General features: G+C 57.0%; 1 long non-coding RNA gene across 2 annotated transcripts; it reads left to right on the top strand.

The window, feature by feature from the left end:
• Nucleotides 1-2,719: 2,719 nt before the first annotated feature.
• LOC141373286 (uncharacterized) lies at nucleotides 2,720-10,842 on the top strand. 2 transcript variants are annotated; one of them, XR_012379091.1, is made up of 4 exons: nucleotides 2,720-2,854; nucleotides 5,908-6,042; nucleotides 7,255-7,497; nucleotides 8,567-10,842. It is a non-coding gene; the product is annotated as an uncharacterized lncRNA (long non-coding RNA). The 2 variants fall into 2 exon arrangements; XR_012379090.1 differs by lacking the exon at nucleotides 2,720-2,854 and adding an exon at nucleotides 3,969-4,206.
• Nucleotides 10,843-12,958: the final 2,116 nt, after the last annotated feature.

Here is a 12,958-nt window from a genome sequence, read left to right as displayed (position 1 = left end):
CTGCATGACGTCTTCTTTGACCTTGAGAATGCCTTCCACCCACCCTGCCCCTCAGGAGACCGGGAGCTGGAATTTGCCCCTTTGGGCAAATCAGCATGGGCGGCTCTCACAGTTCTCCAGCATGATTGAGCCAAATTTCTAGTCTGAGCCATGAGAGACAGGGTGGGGGTGGGACAGAGGATGCCTGTGCCCACCCCCCCGGGGGGATCGGCCTCTTAACATCCTTGTCACCTCAGTCTGCGAAGATGACAGGAGTCTTGCTCTCAGCTGCCCTCACCTGGCCTGACAGCCTTTCTCTCCTGCTCTGATTTAAGATTCCTGGCGCCTTTCTCATGCCAAGTGGAGAGTCACCTCACCCCTCTGGGCCCCGCATGTGACGTGAGAGACAGAGCAGAGAGTCCACCTGCTCCGGCTTTTAGGGAGAGTTGCCTCTGGTTTGTTCCACAATCTGGCCTCTTTCAAATTCCCTTCCCTTAATCCTCTCAGATCAAACAAATACACCTGTTGTTTATTCTTTTTATACATTTAATACATGTTCGCTGTGGAAAAGAAGCAAAAAGGCTATAATAAGAACCCTCACCTAAAAATCCCTCACCATGAACATGTTGGTGTATACTATTTTTTCTCTCTCCCCTCAGACACTGAAGATTCATCAGTGACAAGACAGGCAGGGTTCCTACTCTTTGGGTGCTTCCATGTCCGTGGGAAAAATGATACAGAATCTTTGTACCATCGGCTGACAAACAAGACATAACTCTCGGTCCGCTCCCTCTCTCCTCCGTCTCTATCTCTGGCCTTTGATTTCCTCCCCCAAAATCCTTCCTTTTCTTTTGCATGTATTTGCTGTGGCAGAAACGGGCTTCGTCTGCAACTGGAAGGTGCTGGGCACACGGCTGGGGTGGGCTTTGTGCCTGGCAGGCGAGAAGACAGCCCCCCACTCTTGCCAGAGGCAGGATTCCTTTTGATCCTTGTCCAAGCCGCACCCCAGTATATGGAATATGGAAGGAAGGGCCCCTGGCCAGTCACAGGGGTCTGCCCGCATGGCTCCTACCTAGCCGGGGTGAGGGTGCCAGGCCCCAGTTTGCTCCCACAGTGCAGGGGACCACCCATTGCCCTTTCTTGCATCTCAAGTGGTGCAAAGGAGAAGGAGGGGGTAGTGAGGTGGTGAGGGAGGAAGGGAAAGTGAGAGAGGAGGGGAGGGAGGGGAGGAGAACCAGCCTTGTTTCCATAGCAACCACACATGTGAGCCAGCTGCTGTTGCCATGGAAACAAGGGGAGCCTGCTCAAAGGCTGTGCTGTCTCAGGGGAGACACAATTTTTGACAAAAAATACCCTTTGATAAAAATAAAGAAAAAATAATGAAAGCCACCCTCTCTGGGATTGGGGGCACTGCCGAGTGAGGTGACAAAAAGGAGGGGGCTGGGCTGTGGGGGAGGATGCTGCGCGGCCGGGCGCTTCTGCCTGCTGAGAAGTGCCGAGTCAGTGTTTTAGAGCCAAGGGGGCCTCCAGAATCACCCCCACTTGATGGACGAGAGAGGGAGGCTTTCGGAGGGAGGTGGGCAGCTCACTCAAGTTCCCAGGGCAGGAGGGAGCGGCTCAGGGACCCTCAGGGGCTCTTGGGAGAAGGGAAGGGACTACGGGGGCGGGGGGCGGCGGCTGAGCAAAGCCTGTGGGTCTTCACCAGCCAGTGCACGGAGACTGGGAAGGAAGAGAGAGGCCAGGGCCAGGTGCAAGCCCCTTTAGCTGGAGGTGTGTGTGCTGTGGGCACCCCGGACTCTTCTCCCTCTACCCCACCCCTCTGCTAAGCTCAGCTTCTCAGGGTTGGGGCTGCGTCTCAGGGGACCAAGCTCAGATGAGTCCCCATCAGCAGGGCTGCAGAGAAATTGCCAGTCAGAGACCACGAGGGAGCTTCCCAGTGTAAAGACATAAAGAAGGAAGAGGGGGAAAGGAGGGGAAACGCCCAGAAAGCTGTGCTGTCTTCTGTCTTCTCCAGGGAAAGCCCTGGCCACCTGACATCAGCGCAGTGCTGGGACCACAAGTCACCTTCCCAGGGCGCTTGGTTCTAGATGAGGTATTTGGCCAGAAGGAGGTGCTTTTTCTTGGGGTCCAACTCAGGGAAGACCAATCAAGACACAGTTAATACAGGAAGGTGGGGGCTTAACAAATCAGGGTTTTAATAAATACAGAGTTCTGAACTGCAAGGTTCCACGCAGTAGAGCAGGGCCCCTGGCCAGATAGGGGGGCAATGGTGGGCTTTGAGTGGCCTCCCATCTCGCCAGAAAAATCTCCGTTTTTCTCTCTTTGATGCTTCTTCTTTCACAAAGCATTTTCCCCAGGGTGATCTCACTTGCTCCCCTCTGACTAAGCTGAGATGCAGGTGCGTCGGTCCTCCTTGTAAAGATGAGGACACAGTCTCAGAGAGGTTGAGCCCCTGTCCCAAGGTAACACAGCTCACCGCAGCCGAACAAGAAAGATTTCAAACCCTGGACCCCGAACAGAATGCCAACCCCCTTTCAAAGGAATGGAAGATGAGAGACAACCAAAGGCATGTTTCTGCTCAGGGCCTCCCTTGGCCTCTCCTTGAAGAGCCCAGAGGCGGGACAGGACGCTGCCCTAGGGCCCATGGCCAAGGGCACATGTGGGGGGAAGTGACCTCGCTCCCTTTTTGTCCTGGAGCTCCATCTCCTCTTTCCCTGGGAGCTTTGTTGAGGCCTCAGCCGGGGGCCCCCAGAGTGGAGGGTGGATGGCGGGAGGGTGGGACTCTGCCCTCACCTTGTGGGAGCTGAGCCTCGTGTCTCCTGTCAGCTGCCCTTCACCGCTCCCCACTTCAGCCTCCAAGGCAGAGACCACGTGGGTGAGTTGCCATGGAAACTGCGGAGTTCTTTTTGAGAGCAGTGCTGGGTGTAATCCGAGATGGCTGGGGGAAGGGTGCTGGGGCCAGGATGCATAGGTGGGGCAGCTCCACCTGTTTGGCTGTGCGCTCGGTCCCCGTAGCTCACCTCTTTCCACCAGAAACCATCTATCTCAAGGCCTCACTCACCTTCTTTCCCAAAAGAGACCCTCCTCCCATCGTCATGCCCCCTATACCCACGCCTGTTGGTGATCACAGGCAGTAGCCCCGCAGGCCCTGTCCGGATTCCCCAGAGAAGGAGCAATTATCCCTGTTATACAACAGAGGGTGGCAAAAAACCAAGAGAGATGAGTTTTACCATCCGGGGGTCGGGATGTCACCGCAGGGATTATCTGGATTATAGGGTGTGTGTGTGGGAAGAAGGGGGAGCCTCGGGCACATGGTGCTCCAGAGATGGGAAACTGGACCCCACCCCTCTTCCCCCCACCGGGGTTCAACAGCAAGAGTTCAGGCAGGCTGACCTAGGAAACAGGAAAGCTCCAAGTCTGACCCCGGGGGTTGAGAGCTGGGTTTGCACTGCGCTCAGTCCCAATTTCCCTGTAGCCACAGCCAGCACCTTGCTGTCCCCCTGCTCTTGCCTGATTTAGGCACTGTGTTTGGTCTTGCCTGCTGTCACTCTTGCTATGTCCCCCACCCCCACCCCAACTGAGAGCAGAGGAGATAAGAATTTTGCTTCTCCACTTTGCTGTGTGACCTGGGGTAAATTGCCTAGCTTTGCTGAGCCTCAGCTGCTGCTTCTGTGAAACAGGGATAAGAAAATAACTGCCTCATAGGGTTGTTGGGGATTGAAAGAGACAATACATTCAAAGTGCTTAGCGTAGCGCCTGGTATCAACAAAAACAGAAATATGATTACTATTATTATCTATCCTTCCACACCCAGAATGAGCTCCATCTCCTCCAGGAAGCCTTCCTTTCTCTAAGGAGGGAGGAACTAGGGATTAGGAGCAGCCACCACGCCAGGCACTTCCTGTGCACTTTTTCATTGCATTCTTGCAATAGCCCTGGCAGGGAGGTGCTTTTCTTATTACCCCCACTCTACAGAGGTGGGCTCTGAAGTGCAATGAGCGTCTTGCTCAAGTTCATTGGCTAATAAGAAGCGGAGTCAAGATTCACGTTCACCATGTCTGGTTTCAAAGCCTCGCACTTTGTTTTTTTACCACAACGTGCACCTCATCTGTGGAACAATCCTCCCCCAGCCGCTTTCCTTCTGATTGAAAGCAGTTTATTATTGCTTCTGTTTTCTTTCTTGCCTTTCTCACCTGGCCTCCCTGCACCAGGGCAGAGAGTAAGGAGGTAAGCAGAACCGAGGAGGGTCAGGACTCTGACAGTCCCTGCTGCCTTGGGAGCCTAGGCAGGAAGGAGCTGGAAGCCGGTGGCCTGGCATAGGAGATCTCCAGATAGGGCGCCAGCGCCAGTGCTGGTGGGGGTTGTCTAGACTCGGAAACGAACTCTCCCCAACTCATTCTGATTTTCCGCTCAGCTCTGACCTTGGTCTCTGGTCCCCAGTTTTCCAGACCAGGGCTGGTGAGGGCTTGCTCAGTAGATGACCTTGACCTGGCTTTGTCAGTCTGGGGACTTGAAGTGTCTCCTTCAGGTGAAGAGGAGACAGAGAGGTTGGGGGAGGTGGAGGAGAAGGGGCGGAGGAAGGAGAGACCGGAGGGAGGGCAGGGAGGGGGGAGGGAAGGACACCGGGGAGGGGAGCGGAGGGAGGTGGGAGGGGAGACTGCCAAGTGTGATTCTGAGCTCTGAGGGAGAAGAAAGGATGAGAAAGCAAGAAATACACTTCAAGGGCAGGATGAAAGGGGGGGGGACTGAGGTCGGTGGGAGAGTGAGAGAAAGGGGGGGGCCAAGAAAGTGAATGAGGGAGAGCGAGCAGGGGAGAGGAAATGGCAGGGGGGAGAGGCTGAGGGAGAGAGAACGAGGAACAAAGACAGGGCTGAGCAGCTGCCGCGTCCTCCCTCCCGCCAAGCGAAGGACGCAGAGGGCCGCAGAGACTGAATGAGCCGGGAGCCAGCCATGACTCAGTCTCCGTGGCTCCTGCCCGCCAAATCCTGCCTGGCTCAGCAGTTTCCACGGGGAAGGGGGCACGTCCTCCACCACACACCCCTTCTCTGGTACAGCGTCTTCTCTGAGGCCCCATGAAACCCCCACCTCCCAGGTCTTGGTGGCTGGTGCCCGCCCTCAGAGTTCTCCCAGGTGCGCTGTCCTGGACAACCTCTGTAGAGCCTTCCAAAGAGGTGGAAACCAGCCACTGTGCTGGGAGGCTGGGGGAGGGTGGGTGCGGGTGTATATATAGCCCAAGGAAATCCCCTTCCTTTCACTGCTGAAGCCTGGTACCTCTTTCTAAGGAGGCAGGGCCCAGGAATGGCTCCACCTTAATAAAAGTGTATTGAGAGCTTAGCAGGAGCTAAGCAGGTTGTACTTTATCCCACTCAATCCTCACAGCACCCCTGAGAGGTCTGTACTATTATCTGTTTCCATTTTCCAGAAGGGGAATGAGGGGCTAAGGAGGCCCAGCTCATGTAGCTAACAAGAGGAGGAGGAGGAGTCTTGGCATCTAACTGGTGGGGACAGAGGTCATGGCCCTGCTGGGGCCGGAGGGGACGGGTCAGGGATTGGTAGCTCTGAGGGCCCACGGAGAAGCTAATGTCTGTGATGGTTCGGGCAGGTCTCAGAAGTGTCCGTGCTGCAGTTTCCCCATCCAACATCGCTGTTGGCTGTAGGAATGTGCGGGATGAGAAGCTGACCAGAGGAGCCAGGACGCAGAGCCAGTGAGGCACTCCTTGAGGGTGATATCCATCTGTAGGGACGAAGACCTAGGTACCTGGAAAGAGCTGTGTCAATAGTGTTCCCCTTACCAGCCTCACGGGCATCTCCAGGGAAGGCCAGATGGGTGCTCATAAGGCCCTGCTTTCATGGGGCTCCCATGAACCTCTTTCCAAAATGCTTTTACATTTGGGTAAACACACATACACCCCATTCCTATCTTCACAGCCACCTTCCATGGCACATAAGGTTCACTGGCTTTATTTTGTCTGGCTGGAGGAAGTTAAGGTGACACAGTTGGCAGCAGGGACAGAGGACATCATCTGGATGCATGGGCAGTAACATGGAGCTTCCGCTTTCAAGGTATCTTGTGGCTCTCATGGAAGTAGCAGGCACTCGGCACCCACTCGGTACCCAGGCCTCAGTCCACCCCCACCCCCACCCCCACAATACCCAGGGGGCGTCCTGCAGATGCTGTGGATGCCAGTCCCTCCCTTGGCACCACCTGGCAGCCTCTTCATGCCCTCGCCAGCCTGAGTGAGGAGCTGTGCCTGCTTCTTGCCTGCCCTAGGGCCTGGGTGGATTCTCCCGTTCCCTTCAGTCAGGCTCCACGTTAGACAAGGACTTCCCCTCCTCCTCTTGTCTCCCCCCACACATGGCCGTCCCCTTCCCCAGGGACCAGGGGATATAGCAGCTTTGGTAGCCTGTGGTTGCCATGGCGGCCCTCACTTGGGTTTCCGTGGCAGCAGTGGGAGGGGGATGTCAGGGAGGGTGTGTGCGTGCACGTGTTTCCATTTTCTGCCCCAGGTGAGGGGCGGCTCAAGGAGAGGGATCCCATCGTTCTAGGGTGGGGTCAACCCCCCCCCCCCACTCAGTCCCAGAGGCAGGAAAGATTGTAAGACAGACAGAAGGACACTGGACTGAAGCAAGATACCCCGGAAGGAAAACTGGAGGGGGCGGGTGGAGATGGGCTTCAGCACAGTTGTCAAAGGAAGCAGGCCCGGATGTGGGGTGGGAGCTGCAGGAAGGAGGGAGCCAGGCGGCAGAGCCAGCCCAGTGAAGGATCCACAGCCACCGAGGGGGGACCCGGGAAGGGGTGGGCCCCTTATTTCTGCCATCCCTCCCCCCCCCCACCCGCTCCCCAGGTCTCCCGCTGCGCTTCCCCAGCGGAGAGAAGGCCCCTCTGCTCCTCCAACATGATCTGTAATTTCCGGCAGACATTTGAGGTCCCTGACATCTGCATAATGTGGGCCAGTCTCTTAGCAACGGGGAACAGCTGTCTGGCATTTCCAAGATTAAACTGTAACTATACACGGTCCTTGCCAGGGGGAGGGGGAGGGGAAGGGGGTAAACACTGCCTCCTGGCATTTTCAAACTCATTTAGCTTTTATTCATTTCCTGCCTCCAGTAAAGAGGCCAGGGATTCGGGCTGGGCCAGGCTGTTACTGCCCCTGCCTCGCGGCTGCTGAGATGGCAGATTGCTCTCCACCCAGATCTGTTGGCTCGCAGGAAGGGAGAGGGAGAGCGGACAGCGCTGGCCCTTCTTGTTTTTTATTGTATTTATTTTTTTTCTAGGTGCGGCGGTCCTGGCGCGCACCTCACAGGTGCGGCTCAGGAAGAAAGGCTGTGTGGTCTGTGGTTCAAGCCCCCAGGCAGCTCTAGCCCGGTTTAATTCCACCTAGCTCTGGTGCTAATAGCTGTGTGACCTTGGGCCAGACCCCTTTACCTGTCTCACCTCCATGTCCCCATCTGTAAGAGGGGATAATTCTATTGCCCCGAGGGGAATAGATATGCTGTGAAGATAAAGTAAGCACTCAGGTAATAGTCCCAGGATTAAGAATCCTCTGTTCCTCCCATCCCTCTCCGGCCCGGTCATCTGTGTTAGCAACCTGGGGCTCTGCCATCAGGACAAAGGCCTGCGAGCCACCACCTTGAACTCCTGTTCCCTGGAGCCCCAGGCAATGGCACTTTTGCCCCATGGGAGTTCAGTAGCACTCAGCAGTCCCCAGCAGGGCCTCTCTGCTGTCAGGCCTACACCTTGGCCCGCTCAGGCCCAGGCAGCCCTGCGTCCCATCCCATGCTCCTGCCATTTGGCTGGAGCTCCGGAACTCGTGAATGTGGTGTTTTGGTTTTGCAGCAAGGGTGGGGGGGGGGGGGAGAGCGGGTGTGGGGAGGGCCAGGACGACAGGATGGAAGAGGGAGAGGGAGGAGGGAAAAACCCTCTAGCCGCCCCGTGCTGGCCAGTTCCAGGAATGTGTTCTCGGACACCAGTGCCAAAGCAGTGACCCAGGCGAGGCAGCCAGGCCCGGCTCGGGGGCAAGAGCCCTCCTCCTCCCGCAGCAGCCTCTGCTGACTCACCGCTGCTCCAGCTGGCAGAAGCCCTTCCCGGGCACGGCTGTTGCTAGGATTCCTGGGAGATGACTGATTGCTTCTCCTTGAGCTTGGTGAAAACATGTTTGTAGACTGCACACAAACACACACATAGACTCCTGTGGGCTTGCACGCCCAGCCTGGCTACCTGCACATGCGTGTGCATGCGTGCACCCAAACGCGTGCATGCGTGCACCCAAACGCGTGCGTGCACACAGAGCATGGCAGCATGCTTCCCGCTCCCAGGGCCCTGGCGACCCTCAGGTACCAGTGCTCTCACACGCGTGTGTGGACCAGCACTGACCCCGAGGAGGGGCGGAGCCGCGCCAGGTCTGCGCAGGCCGAGGAAGTCAGGGTGCGGGGAAGCTGCCAGTGTCCGGGCCTGCTTTAATCTGAAGGCGCTTTCAGGTTGCCTTGAAACATTCTTGGCCTCCGTCCCTCCTCCCCTCCCTTGGTTTCTCGGTTTCCTTCATTCTGCTGTAATGATCTAATCTTCCCTTCTCCCTCGGCCTGCCAGGTTTTTGATGTCTGGTGTTCCAGGCACTCAGCTGGAAGCTGGAATCCTCTAGAGCTGGATTCCTGGCCTGGACCTGCTGCCCTGAGGGGGCTTCTAGGGAGCCTCAGCGCCTCTGCTCCCCCGGCGAGAGGGGGCTGCCGAGAGGACTCCTGGATGGCAAGTGCTGGGCCCTTCTCCGGGCTCTGCGCTGCCTGGGATTCAGGAAATGTCTGTCGCCCCTGCATCCAGAGCCCAGAGCCTTGGTTGGGGTGGGCCCGAGTGCTCAGGGTTCAGCATGCAGCCCCGGACGCCTGGCCTCTGGTTGCCAGCCGACGTGTGACCTTGCGCACACTGGGCTCTGGCTGCCTTGGTTTCCCCACCCACTGGGCTGCAATTGGACTCCTTGCTGAGTCTGCCAGGGTTTTACTGCGACATGGCTTGGCAAGAGCTTGGGCACCAGGCGAGGTTGTTTGTCACGGGTTCTTGAGGAGGCGGAGGGGCAGGTGGCCCCATGCCAGCGTGGAGCCCACACTCCTCTCGCCAGCTCTGCCGGGCTCAGGCTCAAGTGTGGCTGCTTTCAACGCACCCACCCCAGGGGCCGGTCCCATGTGCGCTCTCTGCTGTGATTCAGTGGCGGTTGCTAAGGAAGGCCCGGTACCCGGCCCCCGGGGAGACGCTGCGGCCAGCCTGGCTTCAACAGACTCAGCAAGGCTTGTACCAGCTACGAGAAAAATACCCGTCCGTGCTCAGGGTCCTCAGTCCTAAAATGAAGACAAGGCCGGCTCCATGGTTCCTGCTAGTTTTGACACACAGTGATATGGGGCGGGGGTGGAAATTTAGAGAGTAGAGCAAATGACAAAAATAAAAATGAGCTGCACAAAGAGACAACTCTTTGTGCGGATGTCAACAGCCTCATGTAAGATCCTAACCGCGGGAACTGTCTAGAATGCCTATTTTGTATACTGCCACAAGAGTCCTGCAAAGAGTCAACAATCCGAAGGCATAAGAACGTGCAGCTTCGTGTTCTGCAGACACCAGCCTCCCTGCTTGGGACGCATTGGTCTGCTGCCCAGCACTCCGGTTCCATCCATGCCCCCGACCCCAGCCACAGGACAGACAGCTGTCCCCCTGTCCTCATTTTCACCGGGAGGTGGCTAGACCTTCTGCATGAGTTGCCTGCTGGTCAGGTTTGGGGATTACAAGGTAAATCAGTAAAAAAAGGAAGCCCAGGGCGATGGTCTCTGGGTCCCACACTGCCTCTGAGTGGAAGCAGGCTTGCCGGAATCCTGCTGGCCGGCATGCGAGCGGAGAGTCGGCAGGGTGAGGCATCTTGCTTCAGCTTTTCCTCCATGCCAGGCACCCCCTTCAATTTGTTACATTTATCCATCCATCTCATCTTCACAACAGCCCCGTGGGGGAGGCAGGGTCATCGTCCCTGTTTCTGAGCTGGGGAAACCAAGGGTGCGGTGCTGTTCAGAGGCATCTAGGAAGTAACAGAGCCAGGATTCCAGTCACAGCAATTTGTCTCCAGAGCCCAGCCTTTAGCCACCTCCCTTTATTGTCTCCACGGAGTGTTATGCTCCAGGCTGTGGCCCAGGTGACACCACGTGTCACCACCTTCCCCAGTATTACCACAGGCAGAAGACACACGTGTTCTGATGTTGCGGTTCCAGCCCTGGTTCTGTCTCTGACTTCTGGTGAACTCCCAAGTCATTCAAGACAAGCCTCCTGGCCAGTTTTATTAACTTGTTCCCTTCCGAATGACCCAAGGCATATGATTCCATCCCTTGGACCTTCTCTTCTCCCCCTCTGGACAGTGAGAAAGGCCTATGAGACCTCCCCGTTCCTTTGCTGCTCGGACACAATTCTTAGAAATTCCTTTCTTCCAGGGCTCCCAAGCAGAGTCACAGATGCTACCGAGGTGCCCGGTCAGACACACATGCATACACGCGCACACACATGAGCGCAAAATCTCAGACAGAGTCGTAGACACTCCAGGGAAATGGAGCGGGGCCGCTGGGAGTCTTGCATGCTTGTTGTGTTTTTCACATTAGGAATGATCAGGGGCGGCTCTGAGCAGACACTGAACAGTTGGGGTCTCGCACAGCCAGTGTCGTGGGTAATGCACGGGCATGTGTGTTCCTGTTCATGAGTCTTGTGTCCCTGCCGAGGGCTCGACTGTGACTAGCGCCCGTGGGAACAGGGTGTTTCCTGGGGTCTCCCCGATATCGCCTGGCTCCGTGAAGTTTCCAGCAGGTGATTCGTTTGTATTCGTGCATTGATGAATAAAGGAAAGATACTGGATGATTTGTGCTAAGGATCTCCGGCGTGAGATGCACCCACCATCTCCCTGATACCGTCGGTAGCCATCACGCAGACCAAAGCCACAACCTCCTGTGTGAGCCCGCTCCTCCCTCAGCGGTCCCACCTCCGTCTGCCAACACCTGTGAAAGCTATACCCACACCCCCAGCTTTTCTTGTGTCCCTGTCCATGCCCTCCTCTCCTTTTCGATCCCCTACATGGAGCTCTGCACCCCCTCACTGAACTGCTGGATTTTCTCTGCCCCTTGACCCCTTTTGATTTTACTCTCCAGGGAAGAGCCTGACGGAGCAGTCCGAGGGGCCGTTGGCGAGAGAAGGACTCGGCGGAGCTGGGGAGGGGGGCTGGGCTCCCAGCGCCACCTCATTTGGCCTCTCTCCCCTGAGGCCCAGCTAGCGCCAAATGTGCCAGAACCATACCTGGACCTCCGGGAGCTGTAGGGTGAGCCCTCCTCAGTCCTCAGTTGGAGTGGGCCTGAGGAGAGTCCTTCCACTGCCAAGTCCAGGGTCTCCTGTGCGTGGAGCTGCAGGGTTCAGGCCTAGAACAGGTGGGTTCCCTCCCTGGGCCTGAGGAGGATAGGAAGGAAGCCGGTGTTCAGTGCCTGCTGGTTTCTGGGTGACGTGCCTTCTGGGCTCAGGTTAGGCTGGGAATGACCAGTCTGAATCTCCTAGTCCTGCCTGACCTTGAACCAACTTGGCTGGTGAGGGGCCGGGTCTGTGCTGTCTGGAGCTGATGAGATGCATCCTGGGTCAGCGTGCATGGTGGGCCTACTCGGCCCACTGACGGTGTCTGTGGATGGGGCTAGGGCTTGCCCAGGGCAGGGCCCCAGGAAGCTGAGTGGAGCTCCTGCAGAGGAGCATGGTAAGGGGATGGGGCCCCTCTGGTCCCACCCTGTGGCACGCTGGGATGAAAAAGCGAGGCTCAGCAGACAGGCCAGGAATTGTTCTCCCACCTTATTTCCTGCCATGAATGGAGACCTTCGCTGTCCCTAAGCTTGTAGACCACGGGACTGGCCTTCACAGGGGTGCTTCTGCTGGCCTTGAGGCTGGGGGGAACAGAGCCACTGCTAAGGGGACAGGCCTCCTGCCTTTGCTTCCCAGTCCTCAGGGTTGGTGCGGGAGAAAAGCCTCAGCCCTCATCCTGCTGGCGACACAGCGACACCTGGTGGGCCTTGGGTGTGGTCACAAGAAGATGCCAGAAGGCCCCTTGCAGGCCAAAGCCTTGGTTCCAGCATCCCACGGGGCATGTGAGCCAGGCGACCAAGCTGCTGGGCTGCTGTCCCAGTCCAGGCCCCTAGGGGGCCAAACCCCATGACTACCCCCAGCCCAAAGTCCTGGGCACCGGGGACCACTGGAGACAAGGAGATGAACCTCGGAAGGATTCAATACCCCATCACACAAGGACTTTGAGGGGCATGGCTAGGTCGTGAGACCACGATGCTTGGTCACTAGGGTTGGATGAGGTCTGGCTGGATGAGAAGGGTCGAGGGCCTGGGATGGGCCCTCAACTCCAGTGCCCTGGGATGATTGGGTATAGAACAGATTTTGCTACTCTCCTCAGGGCTGAGTCAGGATCCATGCCAGGCTCTGACCTGGGCTTATACACCCTACCCGGGCACACTGGGTGAACCGATTCTGCACAATTCCCCTGACGGCACCACCCACACGGGGACCTGAACCTCTGGGTTTTGAGAACCAGAGAATGAACAGGAAGGGTTTTGAGCAGCCTTGTCTCCCACTTCTCATTTTTCATGACATGACTTAGGCAAGGTCACCCAGCTGAATGTCAAACAGCCTTGGAGGGCACACAGGGACAGTCACTTCCAGTGGACTGTGTGAAGCGGGGGACCTGAGTTCATTCCACGGCGTCTAGATGCTGAGCTGAAAGGCCATGGGCGTCCTTGCTGCAGATTCTCACCGGTGATGGTGTGCAGTATTTTCCTTATCCCTTTCCTCAGTTTCTCAGCGTTGAGGCTGCTGGATTTGGACTGTGGGGCTGGGGTACAGTTTTACGGTATTACTGTGGGACCTTGGTTCCCTCATTTCTCTGTGCCTCAGTTTCCTCGTCTGTATAATGGCTATAACGCCGCCTAC

The sequence above is a fragment of the Callorhinus ursinus genome, unplaced genomic scaffold (genome assembly GCF_003265705.2).
Source record: "Callorhinus ursinus isolate GAN/ISIS: 27379988/994484 unplaced genomic scaffold, GSC_fseal_2.0 scaffold8, whole genome shotgun sequence".
In the NCBI taxonomy this organism is placed as follows: domain Eukaryota; kingdom Metazoa; phylum Chordata; class Mammalia; order Carnivora; family Otariidae; genus Callorhinus; species Callorhinus ursinus.
This window is presented reverse-complemented; position numbering and strand designations above follow the sequence as displayed.